The sequence below is a fragment of the Urocampus carinirostris genome, chromosome 11, assembly GCF_059441175.1.
Source record: "Urocampus carinirostris isolate Australia breed hairy pipefish chromosome 11, RoL_Ucar_1.0, whole genome shotgun sequence".
Taxonomy (NCBI): Eukaryota; Metazoa; Chordata; class Actinopteri; order Syngnathiformes; family Syngnathidae; genus Urocampus; species Urocampus carinirostris.
In genome coordinates this window covers 34,793,525-34,812,991 of record NC_142359.1, presented here as the reverse complement: position 1 = coordinate 34,812,991, position 19,467 = coordinate 34,793,525, and the positions used below count along the sequence as shown (strand labels likewise).

Here is a 19,467-nt window from a genome sequence, read left to right as displayed (position 1 = left end):
TGCATTATTATTATTATCATCATTATAAATGCACTAAGGCCATTGCGATAATCAGTAAAAAAAAAAGTAGCTCTCAGCTTCAAAAAGGTTAGCTACCTCTGTATTAGAGTATCACTACTTTACCTAGAGGAAAAAATGGTGAATTACAACAAATCTTATGAGAAAATAACAGTTTGGTGTAGTTAATCGTTTAAAATATTGTTTCTCAACCTTTTTTAAACATACTTTTTAAAAATCTCGACGTACACTGAAAACGTTTACAAATCAATTTCCGACACCAATTTATTTATTTTTTTTCAAGCTAAAAGTTGGTGTCTGTAACTTCAACTACATTTTACTTACTGACGCCACCTTCTGACTGAAATCATCTTTGCAGCCTCTGTCAAGCTACTTTTGGTGCACGTGCACATACATGTCTTTCTACATATGCCTTCGAGTAAACTCTTCTTTTCTCATCTTTTTGGGGGTTCGGGTTGGCATTGAACTGTATTTAAAACAGTCATTTTCTTACTTACTCAAAACAATCGCTTTCCACCACTCCTCCCTGCCATCCATTTCCTTGAGAGATAATCAGTATTATATGAAATTATACACGTTTGACCAAAGCTAATCATGATGACACTTAATACCGATCTCATTGCTTCCCCTCTGCCCTAGCCACTTTGTCTTGTTTATCTTTCTTCTTCCTGCTTAATACTCCTTTGGATATTGGGAATGAACTTCTCACATCCTCACTGAGAGCCTCGTTCATTATGGCGTAACGTAAGCGTATTTCTTTATTTTTTTCTTTTCTTTTCTTGGCGTTTAAAATAATAAAATAATTAAAATCAGCAACAAGTTGCTCATTTGTTTTTCTTCTTGAAGGCTTTCACCCGCCAAGACTACTTACTTCTCCTCCCATGACTTCCTTCTTCAGTTCTCTCCTCGTTTCAAGTTCACCCACTCCAACCACCTTTTTCAAAGTACTCCTAAACCTCCCTTTCAAGATTTCAAGACTCCCCCCCAGTTCCATCCTCAATGTCCCAGGATCTTCTAATCCAACCTTTTAATGGTACTCCGAAATCTCCCTCTCAAGATTTTCACCACGCAAGTTTCCCTCCTCAACAGTTAAGGTCTCACCCTTCCTTCTCCTGAAGGATTTTTATACATTTCACTATAAAGGATTTTAAACAAATTACATTTATTGAATGCAATGAAGATTTTTCACAGAGAAGGCTTAAGTTCAATGACAGGTCACGCCGTTCCGAATGTGAAAGTTTTGTTTAGTTCTGTTAATAACAGAATTCTGACGCAGATGGTAGGCGATGTTTGGAGAACAAGGCCCTGGTGACATGGAAACGCGCGGGGATGTTTTGACCGGTCCAGACATCGAGGAGATGAGGTGGAGTCCACGTGGGGAGTCTCTGGCCCGCCCATGGGAGGAATCAGCACGCCCATGGGAGGAGCCGGCACGCCAGCTTGTGTAAAGGCGTGGGCAGAGGAGGGACTTAAGAAAATCGATCGTGAGGGACAATCGAGAGAGAGGCTCGACGAAGAGCGACACTAATTTGGCCAATTCGATGGAATTCACTGAGTTTATTATTTAAGAAATTAAATGTGCCCCCGTGTGGAAATGACGGTTTTTTGTTCATTTTTCCATAGAAACGAGCATGCTTTGTTAGGCGAATGTAAGTTGTGTTTGGTTAATGGAGTCAAATAACTAATTTGAACGATTTGGTAAACGATACATTTTTAATGTATTAACACTCACTAGTAAAATTGTTTTGTTTTCGTTAAATAAACACCCATCTGTCAGGGTTTGATCACATCCTTTTTATTCCGTCGCTTTGTTGTCCTGCTTTTGGGTCTTTCCAACACCTTGTGACAGCTGTGGATGAATCGTACAGTTATGGTACTGATCCCTAGAATAAAGCAAAGGTACGGAACTATGGCATGTCAAGTCTCACAGCACACTAGTGTGCTCTGGGACCCTGGTTGAAAAATACTGCTTTAGAAGAGTGGGGGGGAATAATTTGTTTGTATATATGAGCTTAAATGTATATGTAAGCCCACAGGCTCACTTTCATAAGTGTTTGTGTGTGTTGTGCTCCAAATGCTTGCATACAGAGAGAGGCTGTTCTCCCCCGACAAGCCCTTCCTCCCCATTCCTCTACAAGTCCACATGTGTTTTATTAGTAGGCAGACCAGTTGGACTGTAAATTCCACAAGCTGGGCTACGCAACATCACAGGAAGGCAACCCGGTCGCAAAATGAGGGTTTTGAAGTTGGCCCACACCGTGGTGGTCCCGGTGTTGGAGTTTTTCCCTTCTTCGTACATTTGGTGTTTGTGTCATACTGGCTTTCTCTGCGTCACGAAACTGGGGGAAAACAATGTCCAAACGCACTGCTAATGTTGCGATTAAATAGATCTTTTCTTGCTAAATATGTTGACAATCACTTTTTAGAGGCTACATGCTCAATATATGTGTGCACACATGGTGGGAAATGTCATTTATAACAGCTAGCATCTGTGCAACGAGGTTTTGGTCAGCTTTTAGACCAGTAATCTCAAAAATACTTCCAGCAACCTGGATCAGGTCTGTTAAAGGTTTGAATCCAGCCAGTGAGACAACACTGGGAGAGGTGCAAGGGAAAAACGAGCTGCAGTTTTGAATATGTCCAATCGATGTCACCAAAGCCAGGTGCCACTCCCAAAGGACCTAGAAATTGATTTTTATTTTTCTCTCTTTCTTTCTTTCTTTCTTTTTTTCTGTCTTTCTTTCTTTCTTTCTTTCTCATTCTCTATCTTTTCGCTCTATGTTCCTCTCTCCCCTTTTCTTGTATTTCTTTTGTCTCATTCTCTCTCTCTCCCCTCTTTCTTTCTCCTGTTCTCTTTTCTCTTTCTGTCTTGTTCTGTTTTATTTTACTTTTTTCTTTTCTCTCTCTTTCTCTCTCTTTTAGATCAAATCTATATTTGCTTGCTAATTTTGTTAGCAACCACTTTTAGAGTATACATGCTTAATATATGTATAAACACCTGGTGGGTAACGTCATAGCTAACAATTAGCATCTGTGCAGCTTGGTTTTTGTTAGCCTTGATGCAATGAATTTCTTAGCACAACAATAAAAACACTTAACCGGGGGCAGATGATATAAAATGTAGCATTAGCATCTATTTTGCGATAAGTGATTCGTAGTGTTGCCATATTGAGAAGCTAAGAGAAAAGGTAAGCCTTACAGGAAAAAAAAATGGTTTGCCCCATAGGCAGAAACAAATTCCTAATTATAAGTATTGTTATTTTCTTTCTGAATGGTTGTTACAATATCTTTGCTTAATTAAAAGGAAAAAAATAATTATTTTAAGATGTTCGGCAGAATAAGAAAAATCTAATTTAATGATGATATAAATAATTAATAAAGATTTTTTTTTTCAAAAATGGATTGAAATTAACAAAATAAAATTAACAATCATCGAATTTAATTATCTTGATAAGAAAAAAAGTATTTGAATTAAAATAAAAGAATCATTAAAAATTTGAAATTATTTCAATTTTTTTTACTCATTAAAAATACATCTTTATATTTGAGTGGTTTAAACAATTATCTAACGATTTTATTTTAAAAACAAGAATTTTTAATATTAAAATAAAAATAAAATGAAGGAATGTTTATTTATCTTATTAAAATCTCATCTCATCTCATTAGCCGTACCGCTTATCCTCATTAGGGTCGCGGGGGGGCTGGAGCCCATCCCAGCCATCTCCGGGCAGTGGGCAGGGGACACCCTGAACTGGTTGCCAGCCAATCGCAGGGCACACAGGGACAGACAACTCATTCGCTCATTCACACCTAGGGACAATTTGGACCGGCCAATTCACCTGAAATGCATGTTTTTGGAACGTGGGAGGAAACCGGAGTGCCCGGAGGAAACCCACGCAGGCACGGGGAGAACATACAAACTCCGCACAGGAAGTCTGGAGCTGGATTTGAACCCACGACAGGTTCCCATGACATGAACTGTGCCGCACAAGCGCTAACCACTGCGCCGCCGTGCTGCCCTCTTATTAAAATATTTTTTTTAATATTATAATCAAAAAATCCTTAAATGACACAAATTAGCTTATTTTTAGCATCATTTTAATTCATTTTCTCCTAATTTCAATCCGTTTTTTTGTATTTTGTTAAAGGTGGTGTTTTGCAGCTAGAAATTTTGCTACCCTCTGCCACCATCTCCTGGCTGAAGCCTCAATCAGCTCATTTTTCATCGACTAGTTTCTCACTTAAAATCGGTTGGACAGGACTGCTTAGATTCGGAATGTAAGAGGAGAAATTTAACACTGAAAATGAGCGAAATGATCTGCAAGTGGAACAAGGTTTTGCACATGCTGATTGAGTTTCCTCCTCCAAGGAGCAATGAATGGATTTCCGCTGATGCCCGAGGTGTTGCGTGCACTGCCAACAAGCTTTTTTGGAGCGTTTTCGGCGCCTCATTAACGCTTGCGTGTCGGAAAATGCCCACGGAAAATCTGCTTCAATCCATGACATCACATTCTTGGACCGACACCTCCATCCTGACCTTATTTGCAAATGGTTAAACGCTTGAAGTTAGACCACCTTTGCTACATCTGATATCATAAAATAAGGCTTGTATTAGTAAAAATACTGATGGATAGTATAGGCACTTGGCCCTCCTTGACCCTCTTATTACCATGGGGTGCCTGCGCCCCGGTTTGACAAGCGCTATTTAAATTACCGTAACTCTGCGACTGTTATAAAAAATCAAAGCAAATTCAATTAAATTAGTTCTCTAAAACACCCACAAGGAAGCAGTAACTTCCCACAATGGTATCTCACAGGCATCCACGTGCGGCAACGGACAAATCACAGGCAAAAAATGACAAAGACCGACCATTAAAATACATTTTGCAAAACATGTTTCATTATCTGTAACCAATAAAAAATTTAATCAGTTATGATTGTGAAAAGGGCAATGAATTGGGGTACTGATGTGTATAATGTGGTCTCTGTCTCCAGGAATTGCTTCACCATCTACCACACAGGCCCATAAAACACCTTGTCATGGTGAAAAATAGTTGATAATACATGGACAATTCAGGGAGCAAGACTCTAAAACATTTTTGTATATATGTTTAAAACAGTTCATATTTCCAGTTTATGCTGTCTTACAATGTGCCAACGTTCAGTTTGAGTCCCTACTTTATTATAATCCTGAAAAATTCAAGTCAGTTTTTGGTTTTAGATTTCATGTTAAACTGTTATTGAATTATCTTAACACATACAGTATTTATGGTAGATATTACCAAATACTGACAATGTGGGTTGTTTAAAAAAAAAAAAAAAAGGTCTCAAAGCAGCCTGTATGTGTCAGGACCAGAACGGAAAGAGGACCCAATTGCTCAGAGTTTACCACAAGTTTTATTGAAGGAAAAAGGAAGCGCTGGGCCCACGATCTGGTGTTCGCTGGACGCGGGAAGAAAGTCGCTCTCTTACTCGGATTGTGAAGTGGATCTTCCGTAGCGAGCGATGGCGGTGTCAGGGACGGAAAAACTGGTCGGTAGCTGGGACTGGCAGAGCAAGGCATGGTCGGGGTCAGAAACGAGTCAGAAGCCATAACGGGAGAGTAGACGTAGTCAAGGACAAAAAGAGGTCGTAAGCCGGGACAGGAGAGCAGACGTGGTCAGAATCAAAACGGGTCGTAGCCGGAGACAGACGGGGGCAAAAACGGGATAGGTGGGAGTCAGCGTCGAAAAAGGCTTGCTTTGTATACACTGTAGTTTGCAGACGGTCTGACCCCAGGGGACTGACAGGACTGGGTTTAAGTCGGGACAGGGAGCCAATCAGATCCCGCGGCGGTTGGCGGCAAATGAGCGGGCACAGGTGCTTTACATCAGTAATCACGACAGTATGATACTTGGTCAACAAAGGGCTAAAATACCATATTTTCACGTCTATAATCTGGAGCTGTATTCCTTTTTCTTTCTTTCTTTCTTTTTTCTTTCTTTCTTTCTTTATTTATTTGTCCTTTGGTCCCTCTTTTTCTCTCCATAGCTGGTTCTATTCTTTTATCCATCGACTCATACGGCGCACCGACTGATTGGGCGTATTATTTTATTATTATTATTATTTTAGAATACACAGTTGATATACACTTCAAAAAATGTAATCTTAGTACAGCAAAATAACATTGAGGAAAGGAAACCCCTCTATAATCGTTTTACAGTCAAATATTACATCCCTGAATCATGCTTGAATTGTGAGCCTCCGAAAAGACCCCCAGCCCTCCAACTAGAAACACTTTTTATGCCATTAATTTTTGAGTCCAGTTCTCATGAGAATGTTTTTCTTCCATGTGGCCCTTGAGCTAAAATCAGTTTGATACTCGGATATTGAAGGAGCTTACATAATTGTCTGCCATTTTGCAGCTATTGGCATTCCCCCAAAAAACAAAACCAAAGACTGTCCCTTTTAGCACTCGTTTTTGGTTTTACTACTTGATACAGTGGCATTTAGTGTTCAAATATTACACCAAGAGTCTCCAATGTGGTGCCCGTAGGCACCAGTGTGCCCCCTAAGGACAGCTGAGGTGCAAGTGGACTTGTTTGGAAAACAGCTAACCAGAGCGGGGTCATTGTGATTTTCTTGTAAAATTATTATTTTTTTAGTGGTTGACTGAGTCAATTCAACCCTAATTCCAATAATTAACCTGATAATAATGTAATAACAACACAGTAATAACATGATGAGTTGTTATTTTAGAAATGCATAGGAAAACCCTTCAAAAAATATCTCAGCTTGAAAAATCATTTGTATCATAGTGTCCCTTTAAGTAATGTAGCAAAAAAAAATGAAAAATACAATTTCAGATGAAAATCAAAATTCCGCCAATGGGTTAGAATGAAATTGATTAAAGTGATTTGTCTTTATTGTCCTTGATAACAATGTAGTAAACATTGTATGCAACAAGATTAGACATGGCACTCCAGGGTGAACTTGTAATAAAGACTTTAGAGAGAGAAAGAAAGATAAGATTAACAGGATAATAGGCAAAATAAATCATATTTACAACGTAGTGCTTAAAGACTGGCCTAAGTTATAATATACAGTAGTTTAATGTTTGTGAATTGTGGGATTGTTCTCGTTTTTTGTTTGTTTGTTTGTTTGTTTGTTTGTGGGTAGTTTTTTCCTTCCATCACATGTTTTGAAATGCTTGACTAACCCCCCTCAACGTTTTGGGTCTGCGTGATGGTCTGGAATGGCTGGAATTTCACACAGCATACGCTCAGACACTACAGCCACAGCGGCGACCACATACTCCTCATTTTACGGTCACTTGACAAGCGGATTAGCTGTATATTAGGAACACACTTGTGTAGTCCACACATAAATATACACATATATTACATGGACTATTCCTGGGAAGGTTTGCCACTGTTTCCAGTTTTCTCCATTGGTGGATAATGGCTCTGACAGTGGTTCGTTGGAGCCCTACAGCCTTCGAAATGGCTTTGTGGCCTTTTACGGCCTTTTAGATTTCAATCACTTTTTTTCTCCGCATTTAAATCCAATTGAGATGCATGGTGTGATTTTAAACTAGATTTTTTTTTTATTCCTTAACAAACTGAATCAAGATTTCGCAACCGTATTTTGTATTTCCTTGGGTTGTCTCTGTCTGGTGCTAAAATTTGTTTGATAATCTTAAACCTTTGTTAGTGAAAAATATGCAAAAAACACTGAATTTAGGAAAGGGGCAAATACTTTTTCATGGCACTGTAAATAATACATGGGCGTAGGTTTGGTTTATCAAAAAAGAAAAAAAAGAAAACAACAATTTGATTCATTTTTACTACAATTTTTTTAACTCTGGTAACTCATGCAGACTGGAAAATTAAAAATATAGCATACTAACGTTAATCTAAATTATTGATTTAATTATTTAGGTATTTTTGCTTTTTTTTAAAATTTTTGTTTTTGTGTTTTTTATTAAAATGTTTACCTCAATTTGGGAACTTTGCTGTTGGATTTCAAATAAATTAGAGGAAGTAGCTAAAGCTTCTACAAACTTTTGAAAAGGCACCAATGTGTATTGTTTTCAAATTTTCCATTTTTGTAATGCCTCCAAGGTAGGGTGCGTGGTTGGAAGTGTCCTCAAATGTTCAAAGTCAAATATTTTCTCTTTTAATGTGTTAACAATGCCCATATGGGCTCGAAGAGCTTTATTTTCTTTTGCGCCGCTCTACTTTTATCTTACTTGTACCAGGCCTGTTCGGGGCAAAACCCTCAAAGAGTTGAAAAGTTTTTTCGAGTGTGTCAAAGATATGCACGTAAATCATGTGTTACTCTGCAGCCATCTCCTGGGATAAAGTTATGCTTGCAGCCTTAAGTTTTCAAATGCCGAACCCCACCTTTAAACATCCATCCATCCATTATCTGCACCGCTTATCGTCAGTAGGGTCGCAGGGGTGTTGGAGCCCATCCCAGCTATCTTCGGGCAGTGGGCAGGGGACACCCTGAACTGGTTGCCAGCCTCGCTCATTCACATTTAGCGACAATTTAGACCTATTAACCTGACATGCGTGTTTTTGGAATGCGGGAGGTAACCGGAGTGCCAGGAGGAAACCCACGCAAGCACTGGGAGAACATGCAAACTCCACACAGGAAGGTTCAATCTCTTGACCTCAGAACTGTGCCGCAAACGTGCTAACCACTGCGCCGCCTTGCTGCCCTACTTTTAAACAGCGTCTAAGTAATATAATATTGGAGTTCAATCAATGTTCTCTGGTTGATTAAGCAAGTTCATTTGGTTTTATTTGTATTTTTCCTATTGCATTTGACTTTTATTTTAAGTAAAAATAACATCACAATGGGTTTCTCAATGTTCCCTGATTCAATAATGGTGGTCAGGAAATACGGCTACACTGGGTGCTTTGCAAGTGGTGCTTGGCTTAGGCTACAACTAGCGAACATATATAAAATTGCAAGTCATTGTTTGGTGTTATTCAGCCCATTTTTCTCTTGTACTTTTCTCAGCGTTGTCTTGCGGGCCACATACACCGATGCGGTGGGAAATTTGGCTCACGTACCATAAGTTTGACATATGTGTTGTAAGTGATCACATAATACGCCTCTTCAACCTGCCGTCTGGGGAAAGACTGCAGCCTCTAAGAGCAAGAACCAGCAGGCTTAAAGACTGCTTCTTCCAACAGGCTGTCAGGACTCTGAACTCTCTCCTTGCTCATCCCCCTTCCACCTCTATGCCTTCTGCCAAATGATTGCAAAACTGTTTTATTTCAATTCCAGCTATACTTTCCACATTTTTTATTTTCACGAGGAGAAGAGGAAGCAATTTCATTTGTGCTCTATATTGTGTATAAAGTTTATTTGACGACAAAATGATGTTGAGTTGATATTCGTGGGGACAAAACAATTATTGCTTGATATTGGTGGAAGTATGTCCCCTTCCTCCATACCAGAACTTGGTCCTTGGTACAATAATATCAGTTGCTCGCATGAGAGGCAATGTAAAAAGTTGATTATGTTTCCTTCCGGCTTTTTAAGGCTGAGCAAAAAGAAAAAATCAAATACTTGTTTCCACTCATTCATCAGCAAGAATTCATTAAGTGAGCCGAGAAAAATGATGGACGCTTTCATTTAAGGGAGTCATTAATAACCCGAATAATAACAGCAGTCGTCTCCAAACGCTCCGGTGCCGCTTCATGGATTGCATCTGCTGAGGCAATAATAGCCTGAAGGCTCGGCGCCTGCCAGATTTATCGCCCGGCAAAGAAAACATTCTCGCGTTCGTTTTTTGGGGGGAAAAAACGGGCGTCGATTATCCAAACGCGCTCACACGGCGCCTCTTTTGACTATAATTAATTTTTCTCACTTACATCAGATGGCAACTGAAAGAGACTCTTTGTAACAAACTCCGAAAAAACAAACTTTCCAAATACTTAAGAGCTGTGGAGTGGCTCCATGTCACTTTTTCAAAAATGTTTACAAATTAAAAAAAAATGGAGGAGGGAAATATTTTTTTGTTTTCAGATGATTTCTGCAGGACAAACATGAGACAAACTAACGTTATCCAATGCTGTAAAAAATGTGTGGAATTAATATTACATTCTAACTACTACGTAACTATGAGGCAAGAGGGAAATCAGCTCCTTCATTGCTTTCCTCTCTCCGGTCTGACCTGTTAAAGCGGCTGCGTCACAATCTAACGTTGCTCTCCTAATTTCAACACAGAAGTCACATGAAACAGGTAAGAGCACAATGCACTTTTTTAATTAACAAAGTAGCTATTTTTATTAAGTAATTTCAGATATTTGTCCGTATACATTTTGAATGGGGCAGCATGGTGGATGAGTGGATAGCACGTCCGCAGCACAGTTCTGAGGTCATGGGATCAAACCTTCCTGTGTGGAGTTTGCATGTTTTCCCCGTGCTTACGTGGGTTTCCTCTGGGCATTCCGGTGCAACCATGAACCGTGAAAACAAGGCAGATCCCCTAAAATGCTAAACCAAATTCTTATTGCATTTTTCTCCAGCAAAAATACATTTTGGATGATTTATTAATTAATGTGTATTTTTTAAGTTGAATAAGGGTAACCCCCTCCCCCTGAAAAACAGCTGGGCAAAAAGTGTTGTACTGAGTCACTTTGAGTCTCCGCAGTTTTTATTCTTTCTTGTACTTTTTGTTGCGCTTTGCACAGCAAAATCTAGCAGCATCTAGTGGTCAAACATTACAGTGTTCCTCTAAGCCAGTGAGTCCATGACATTGTTATGGTCAGTTTAAATACATAAAGTGTGCACGGTTCGTACGGGTGCTTGAATATCTTGAAAATGCTTTTTTTTTAATTCTGTGTGTTCACGGACTGCAAAGTGCTTGAAATTTGGGTGAAGTGCTTGAAAATGTTTGATTGTTTTTTTTTTTTACTACTGTTTCACAACAAGTCTGCTTAAAAGTGCTGCTCTGTGGTTTGTGGTTGCTTTGCTTTGCCTATGGATTTCTTCCCTCGTGATTAACGGCAGCTGGCATTAGTTTCTATGGCATTGTTCTATGAAGCATCATCGCCCCCTACGGGATAGGTGCATGCTACACCTAAACAGGGCATTATGAAATGTGTATTAGTGCAAGGATTACATATCAATTATGGACATTTATTATGGGTCATGCAAAAAATTATGGTAGCGTTTTCCAGAGGTAAATTGTAATAGGAAGAACTTCATGCAACTGAAAATGTAAGCTACATATTACCCAACGGACATCTAGGGGGAGGTATTTATCGCAAAAATATTTTCAAGTGCATTGCTCAGATCAACAAATTCAGTTTTTTTGTGATTTGTTCAAGATCTAAAAATCACATATCTTGATAAATGCACACGCTGGATTAAGAATTGCATATGTAAATCGCAGATATATTTTTGGCTCTGCAAAAACCATGATTCACACTAGAGGTTTTCTTTTAAAAGGACAGTGTGTAATATTTAGTGCCTCCTGGTGATACAAAAAAACGTTCAATCAGTGAAAAAAACATTGATTTTAGTATTAGCCAGAAATACAAAAACTATTATACCAATGTTGATTTTTATAAAAAGAAAAAAAATCATGGGTCGATAAATTTGTATTTATTTTACATAGTGGAATCCTTATCTAAGGTCGGTTCTATATTTATCTAGGGTCTTGCTGCTTGCCGTTCCATTGGTTTTTGTTCGCATTAGGCAGCAGTGCCATTTAGTGGGTCAAATATTACACATTGGGGCTTCAATGGTTCTGAAGAAATTGACTTCAAAAGTCGTTAAAAAGACCTTGAATTTGGCCATGAAAAAGATGTATTAAGTATGCTTTTCATTATCCCCCATTCAGTTTGAAACCTAAAAGAGGATAAATACTACGTTTGAGGAAAATTATTGAATTGCAAGCAGGATGTTTGACAGCCGTGATGCAAAACCAAACACCTGCGGCTGGCTTTGAATAAAAACCGAAAGGAGTGACAGGGAGAATCGGCGTCGCTTTGCAACTGTATTGAGTGACTGGAGCAGCTTAAACTTTTGGAGGCCGCCATGCTTACTTTTCAGGATCAGATGACGAGATTATGGAAGAAGCAAGAAAAGCCGGCGGGACTTTTGGAGACGGGAGCCCAAAATGACATGTTTAAAAATCATTAAGTCGTCAGAATTGACTGATATTGTGGGCTGTCCTATTCGCAGAGGAACTTTTAAGGCAGGGATCGTCAACCCAAACTGTTAAAAGAGCCGTGTGGGGAGAGAGAAACAAAAAAACAAATTTGTGCGGAGCTGCAAAAAATTAAAAGCCTTACATAAGCCTTATAATGAATGCACCCTACTGTATGTACTGTATCTATATTAGCCGTCTATCAAAATGACTAAGTTGGATGCAGCACATCCTGTGAAGAATGACATGACTATGTTGTAGGATACCGCTTCAAGTCAAGTCAAGTCATGTTTATTTGTATAGCCCTCAATCATAAGAAGCCTCAAAGGGCTGTACACACTACAGTTACAGACTACCGACTATTATTAGAGCATCCCCTGATCTAAAGCCTACCTGAAGGCAAGGAAAATCTCAAAACTTCAGCATGAATAAAATGAAAAAACCACATGAGGTATTTCCCCCTTCAGGATGACCAAGCTGCAATGGATGTTTCAAGGCCTCAACAAACAATTCAAGATTAAATTCATTAAAATTCTAATGAATTAGACTAGTATGATTTTAATTAATAAATGAAGTTTATTTAGGCACAGCACATACAAAAAATAAAAGCATTTACTGATTAACAGAAGGGGACAACAAAATATGCACAGAACAAAAAAACAGCTGAACAATACAATAATATCATACATAAACTTGTGCCCAAAAGGGCGGCATGGCAGCTGAGTGGTTAGCACGTCCGCGGCACAGTTCACAGGTCATGAAATCAAATCCAGCTACCACCCTTCCTGTGCAGAATTTGCATGTTCTCCCTGTGCTTGCAAGGGTTTCCCCCGGGCACTCCAGTTTCCTCCCACATTCCAAAAACATGCATATCAGGTTTAATGGCCAGTCTAAATTTTCCCTAAGTAAGAAGACCCTAAGAGCGAGTGAGTTGTCTGTCAACCAGTTCAGGGTGTCCTCTGCTTTCTGCCCGAAGACGGTTCCAGCACCCCCTGCGACCCTACTGAGGATAAACGGTGAGGTAATAGATGGATGTGGCTTGCAGGGTAAGACATTCCAAACCAAAACAAGAAAACCAAACTTTACTCCACAAAGGACAATTACAAAACAAGCAAATTACATTTGAACCTTTTTAGTTTTTTTTTTTCCCAAAAAGCTGCTTTCATAAAATTTCAATTCAAAATTCAAAGAAGAGATCCATGTATTATTTCATTTTATTTTGAGGTTTCGAAAAAACAACAACAAATGGACTGACATAACAAGCAGATTACAGTATTTAAAATTACACCTGTCTTGCTTGTGATGCTGCCCCTTTAAAAGAGGCTGGGATAGGGCCCCGCACAGCTCGCCCCCAACACAGGCGACATGGGAGAGAGGAAAACAAGTTGGGGAGAAATGCACTATTTCTAACCGATTTTTCTCGTCTCATAGTTGCTGTTGAAATGTAAAATTTATTCTATGCATTATTATTATTTAGAGTGTTTGTTTCAATGTTGTCCTCACACAGAAACCATATCAAAACAAAAATATGTTTTTTCAATTTGTAAACATTTTTGGAAAAGCGCCAGGGAGCCACCAAAGAGACGCATGGGGCTCCTGAGCCCCTGGTTGCTGACCCCTGTTTTAAGGGTTAGGCCGGGGGTCGACAAATTAAAATGTTGAAAGAGCCATATCGGACCCAAAAAAATACCATAAGTTTAAAAAAATCATGCGTTTTGAAGCTGCAATAAAAAACCTATACAAGCCTTTTAAGAAAGGCAACAGATACTTTATTTACTTTATTTATACATACAAATATTTACTGTATATATATATATATATATATATATATATATATATATATATATATATATATATATATATATATATATATATATGCTGTACATATCTATATTCTTTGGAAAGCGTTAAGAAGTTTGTGTCTTCATATAGTAACCATATAATTTTCAAACAATTTTGAAAAAGCGCAAGCGAGCCATTAGGGAGTGCCAAAGAGCTGCCTGCGGCTGATCCCGTAAGGCCATGAGAAGAAGTCGTTCCACCATTGTATTCAAGAGATGATCATAGTTGCATTTTATTTTTGTTTTAATATTTCAAAATACCATAAAAACACTGTCCCTCTTGGCACACGGTGCGGTTTTTGCTCTCCTCCAAGTTCGTTACGTCACATCTTTTGGGATCTTAACTTGTAGATTTATCAATATTTTAATGTATTTTTCCTGTGTTTTCCAGGGTTTATGTTTTAGTGTTCATTTTGCTTTATGTTTCTCCTTGCAAAAAGGCCCTCAGCATTATGAATAAGAAATATTAATACATGGATTGGATAACGGGCAGCACTGCGGCGCAGTGGTTAGCGCGTGTGCGGCACAGTTCTGAGGTCATTAGATCAAACCTTCCTGTGTGGAGCTTGCATGTTCTCCTCGTGCTTGCGTGGGTTCCCTCCACGCACTCCAGTTTCCTCCCACATTCAGGTTAATTGACCAGTCAAAATTGTCCCTAGGTGTGAATGAGCGACTAAGTTCTCTGTCACTGTGTGCCCTGCGACTGGCTGGCAACCAGTTCAGGGTGTCCCCTGCCCACTGCCCAAAGATGGCTGGGATGGGCTCCAGCACCCTCATCTCTACAATGAACCATTCGAGTTAGAGAATTAATTAAACTCTATATTGTTTACTATTTTTTGTTGCACTTCAAGTGTAGGATAAATCTGTTGCTGGTGAGGAGCAATAGAAATGACAAGGTTCTATAACACAAATACCTGTCTGCTCTTCTCTATTCAACTGACTCGAATACTGCTCAGAAAACTTCAAATTCTTTGACATTCAATGATTTCTTTTTAAAGTAACGGAAAAGGTTACTTTCCCTGGTGCCTTAATACTTTTACTCAGTAACTCTGTTACTTTGTGGAAGAAGTAGAGGGTAACTGTAACTTACTATATTTAAAAAATAATGTGCCCTACACTGATTGTTACCCAAATCCAAAATATATTGCAGCCTGGTCATCCTGTAAGGGGGACCACTTGCGTGGCTGCTTCTCAAGGTTTCTTATTCTCTTCATGTTGAGGTTTTGAGTTTTTCCTTTCCCACATGTTGGTTTCAGATCAGGGGATGGCGTAATTGTGGCCTGTGCAGTCCTTTGAGACATTTTGTGATTAAGGGCTGTAAAAATAAATGCAGGTCATTGATCTGATCTGTTCTTTGTGAAACTCACAAAGGCTGAGTTTTTTTCTCTTTTTTTTACACCTCGAAAATTGCAACAATATAACGTTTTCCTCATTTTTTCCGAATCAAAAGTCTCAAGTCTTGTTGGGACTAAGGGAAGAAATCCTCAGTTGCATATTTCATGCAGTAAAGATTTTGAGAGACCACAGAAAGATGTCCTCAGTTGCAGATTTCATGCAATAAAAGTTTTGGGAGAAAAGTTGTGTGAACTGCTGCCAGTTTTCTCCTCCAGCTCTGCAACTCTCACAGACTTTCCAAGCTCCGAAGATAAACATTTATGTCTTCCCAGATGTTCTTTATGTAAGAACATTGATAGTTTTATTTCATAGTGACAAATAAGAGGAAGCTAGCTTTATTTTGCACTTATTCTTTTTATATTGATTTCCCTTTCATTACTCTTGTTTTCTTAGGGTTGATGGATAAACTCCAGTCTATGGTATCGGATATTTATTTTGAAGCAAGAAAGAACCTTGGACTTATCTCCAGCCAAAACACAGAGGAAGTCCCTGGAGAAAGCCCACACAACCATGGTGAGAACACATGATACGCTGATAATTGCTCCAAAGTAGAACAGAAGATCCGAAAATATTCCAACAGGTACCATTTCATAATCCGTTGGATGTTGACAACAAACAGTATTGTATTAGCTCATTCAATGACAGACACTTTTTAAAGACAAGTGCATGAGTGACAGAATTTGAGATTGTTTGACTATTTTTCCAAGACTCACAAATGTGTTTCATCATTTTTCATACACAAAATCTAACTCATTATCCCGCTAATCTAATGTAACACAAAAAAATTCCAACCACAAAAAATAAGTTTGATTTTTGCACGTGAGGGGCTTATTTTTTCAAGTTTCTCAGTGTACCTGATCCAGATTTGTTTTCATATCATCCTTGCCTGTTTTTCTAGTGTGTTTGAGTGTTACACTTTAGTTCATATCGTCATAAATCTTTTGTCATTTCCACATATTTTCCAGTCCTGGAAGATTGATGCAGTTGTCAGGGAAGCAGGAGAAGTAAAAGAACAGTGTATTATAGTGATGTTATAGGGCAGTCTTTCCCAACTTTTTTTGAACCTTTTTTTCATCCAAACTCGAGGCACAATATTGAAAATATTTAGGAAATAATTCATGGCGCCAGTTTCATGTTTTTTTAAAAGATTAAATTATGTGGTGTCAAGAACCGGAACAGGAGGAGAACCCAAATGCGTGACGTTTCTCACACAAGCTTTTATTTTACTGGAAATTGGGCAGTCATGCACGTTAACACAAAACGCCAGTGATTCGCCGATCGCTGGACAAAAGAAGAAAGACGGAAGTCGGGCGTGGAACAACAGAAAGCAAGAAAGCAACGAGATCGATACCAGCTCATGAGCAGAAATCGGTCAGATGGAGTCGATAGCGGACAGGACGGGACGGGATGGATAGGATTGATATCAAAACTGGATATGGAAATTAAACAGGACAAACAAGACGGGAACGAAACTGGAGGCCGATATTAAACAGGACACAATAGATGGGTTCAATACCGGACAGGAAATCCGACAGAGTCAAAACCCACGTCTTGCAAAAAGGCCGGGGAACCAATCAGGAAGCGAGCATGTTGGCTGGCGCCAAACGAGCGGGCACAGGTGGAATTAACGAGTAATCATGACATGTGGTGCAACAATTGACAGTAGTTTTTATAGTCAACAGTGTAGGTCCAAGGTGGTTCAAGAGTCTAGAGGGGTCTGAGGGCATACTTCCCCAGTAGAAAATTGTGTACATTTTAAATTTGACTGAGAGCACAAATACACACCATGGCGTTTGCAATCATTTATATAATAAAAATGTAAACGTCATTTTGATTAACTTATATATATATATATATATATATATACATACAAGGGGTCGGCTACCCAAAATGTTAAAAGAGCAATTTTAGACCCATAAAAAAAACCCCAAATTTGCCAATAGCCACAAAAAAATTAAAAGCTTCATATAAGCCTCGGCTCTGTGTATCTATATTTGCTGTTTTAGCTGCAGCGAATTCTGTGGAGAATGATGGACCACGTGACTACTCTATTGTAGGATACCGGCTTAAGTTTAACGTCTTTTCAATAATTTATTATTCTTATAAAAATATATTACAATAACAAAGAGTGCAATAAAGCGTAGCGTGCATATATGAAAAAATAAAATCTTTTAAAAAGATAGAGTAAATAAAATCACCTTACTGCATTAGTTTAAATCCACAAATATTTTTGAGATTTACTGAAGATCTAAAAATCATATGTATTGATAAATGCATATGTGAGTAAGAATGGATTATGTAATTCACAGATATATGTATGGCTCTTTAAAAAAAGTATTGTAATGGTATTGGAGAAATTGAAAAATTGGCTTTAAATGTGCTTGAATTTGGCCATAAAAAAGGTGCACAGACCCTGAAAAGAAAGAAATATGTGATCCAAGACGCTTCCAGGGGAACTCCAATTTCAATTGGCAGGAATCAGGTTTGTCATTTTGCCATCTGCACATGGGACCGTCATTACTTCTCAGAGGCGACCATCACAACAACTCTGTAACCCCGCCTCCTCACATTACTCCCTGTAAGTTCTATATGTCCTCCACTTTCATCCGCACAAAGTGCAAAAATTGCACCCATATGTCACGGCAAAGAGTTCAAACGCACACGTTGAGCACTGACTATTATCCGTAATTGCTCTTCAAAGTGGAGATAGAACAATCAGTCAGTTTTAAACCCAAAGACGGAAGACGTTAGGATGTTGATCTCTCAATGAGGTTTTTTGCGCCGCGATTCACGTGCTTGCCCCTTTTCCCCGGAGTCCTTGCTCTGAATTTAAGGGAAGATTGATTGCCTACCAACAGTAATGCGTCCCAGGCTCGTTGCTACTCACAGTCCGACCCTTTCTGCATGGGAGTTTTCGCTCATCTCCATCAGGCACAAGTTCTTGACCATCCGCTTCCGTGTCTTCAATGTCTGCCAGTATCTTTTCCATGGGAACTTATTTCTCAGGCAGCGTAACGAAATGCTTCCATCTGGCTGCAAGCTGCCAAATGAATAAAACATCGGACAGACGTAAAGAAACGGAAGTTTTTCTCCTTATCCTTCACCTTTAATCGATTACAGAAGATGAGCCAAGACAAGTTGACAGCAGAGCCCCCATTTTCAAAATCTTAAATGCTTTGGACTTAATGCAAATTACCAATACTTTGAAAAACAATTTAAAGTGTCGCAGACAGACAGTGACTAACAGGGTTTTAATAAAATAATTTTAGAAGAACAGTCGAAATGTTAAATTTATTTAACCTTATTTAAAACTGTTGTGAAGGACCCGCTCGAGGCGGTGTGGAAACAATACAGAAACACAGATAGTATAGTTGTTTTTATTTCAATCAGGGTTTGGCTCACTGGGAATCTTGATCGCCAGAGGCAGCAGTCGTAGTCGGGAAAGGAGGCGAGGGTTTGGTTCACTGGAAAGAAACAAGGCTATGACAGGGCTAGGAATGTGGCAAAAGATCCAACAAACTAGCACGGAGCTGAGGAAAAAAAGAGGGTTCAGATAGTGAAGAGAGAGAGGTGAGATTGGAGAGTAATCAGGGCAAGTGACAGAAGTAAATCCGAGCCAGGAAGTGAGTGACCAAAAAAGGAAAGGACAAGTGAGGGGGAGAAAAAAAGGAAATCAAACCTGACAGAGTGTAACAACTGTACCACTTATGTTTTTAAAAAGCTGATCAATAAAGGGACACTGGGTAAAATTTGACCGCAAAATGTGGCTGTATTTTCTAGTGTAACTGAAAATGAGTGTTTCAAATTCCAAGGAAGACTACAAAACACCTGAGACTGACCGGGCCATTTTTATTTTCATATTTTTGCCAAGACTTTGACAAGCTTTTTGGTTTTGGGGGGCAGCAAGATGTCGGACAATCATGTCAGCTCCTACTAGGTGAGTCTCGTGTTAAGTGAAATAAATAGACGTTTCTTGACCAGCGAGTATTTTTTAAAAATGTATGTTTTTTATGATAACATGTGTATTTTTGCTTATTATTCAAATCAATTTATATGTAT

The 19,467-nt window shown here is 38.9% G+C and overlaps 1 long non-coding RNA gene across 1 annotated transcript in view; it reads left to right on the top strand.

Annotated features, from left to right (window-relative positions):
- The window catches only part of LOC148357185 (uncharacterized), a 49,262-nt gene that overhangs the window by 24,234 nt on the left and 5,561 nt on the right, over nucleotides 1–19,467 (top strand). Inside the window, exon 2 of the long non-coding RNA XR_015851943.1 lies at nucleotides 15,802–15,921. This is a non-coding gene — a long non-coding RNA (uncharacterized LOC148357185). The remainder of the gene's footprint in view (nucleotides 1–15,801; nucleotides 15,922–19,467) is intronic.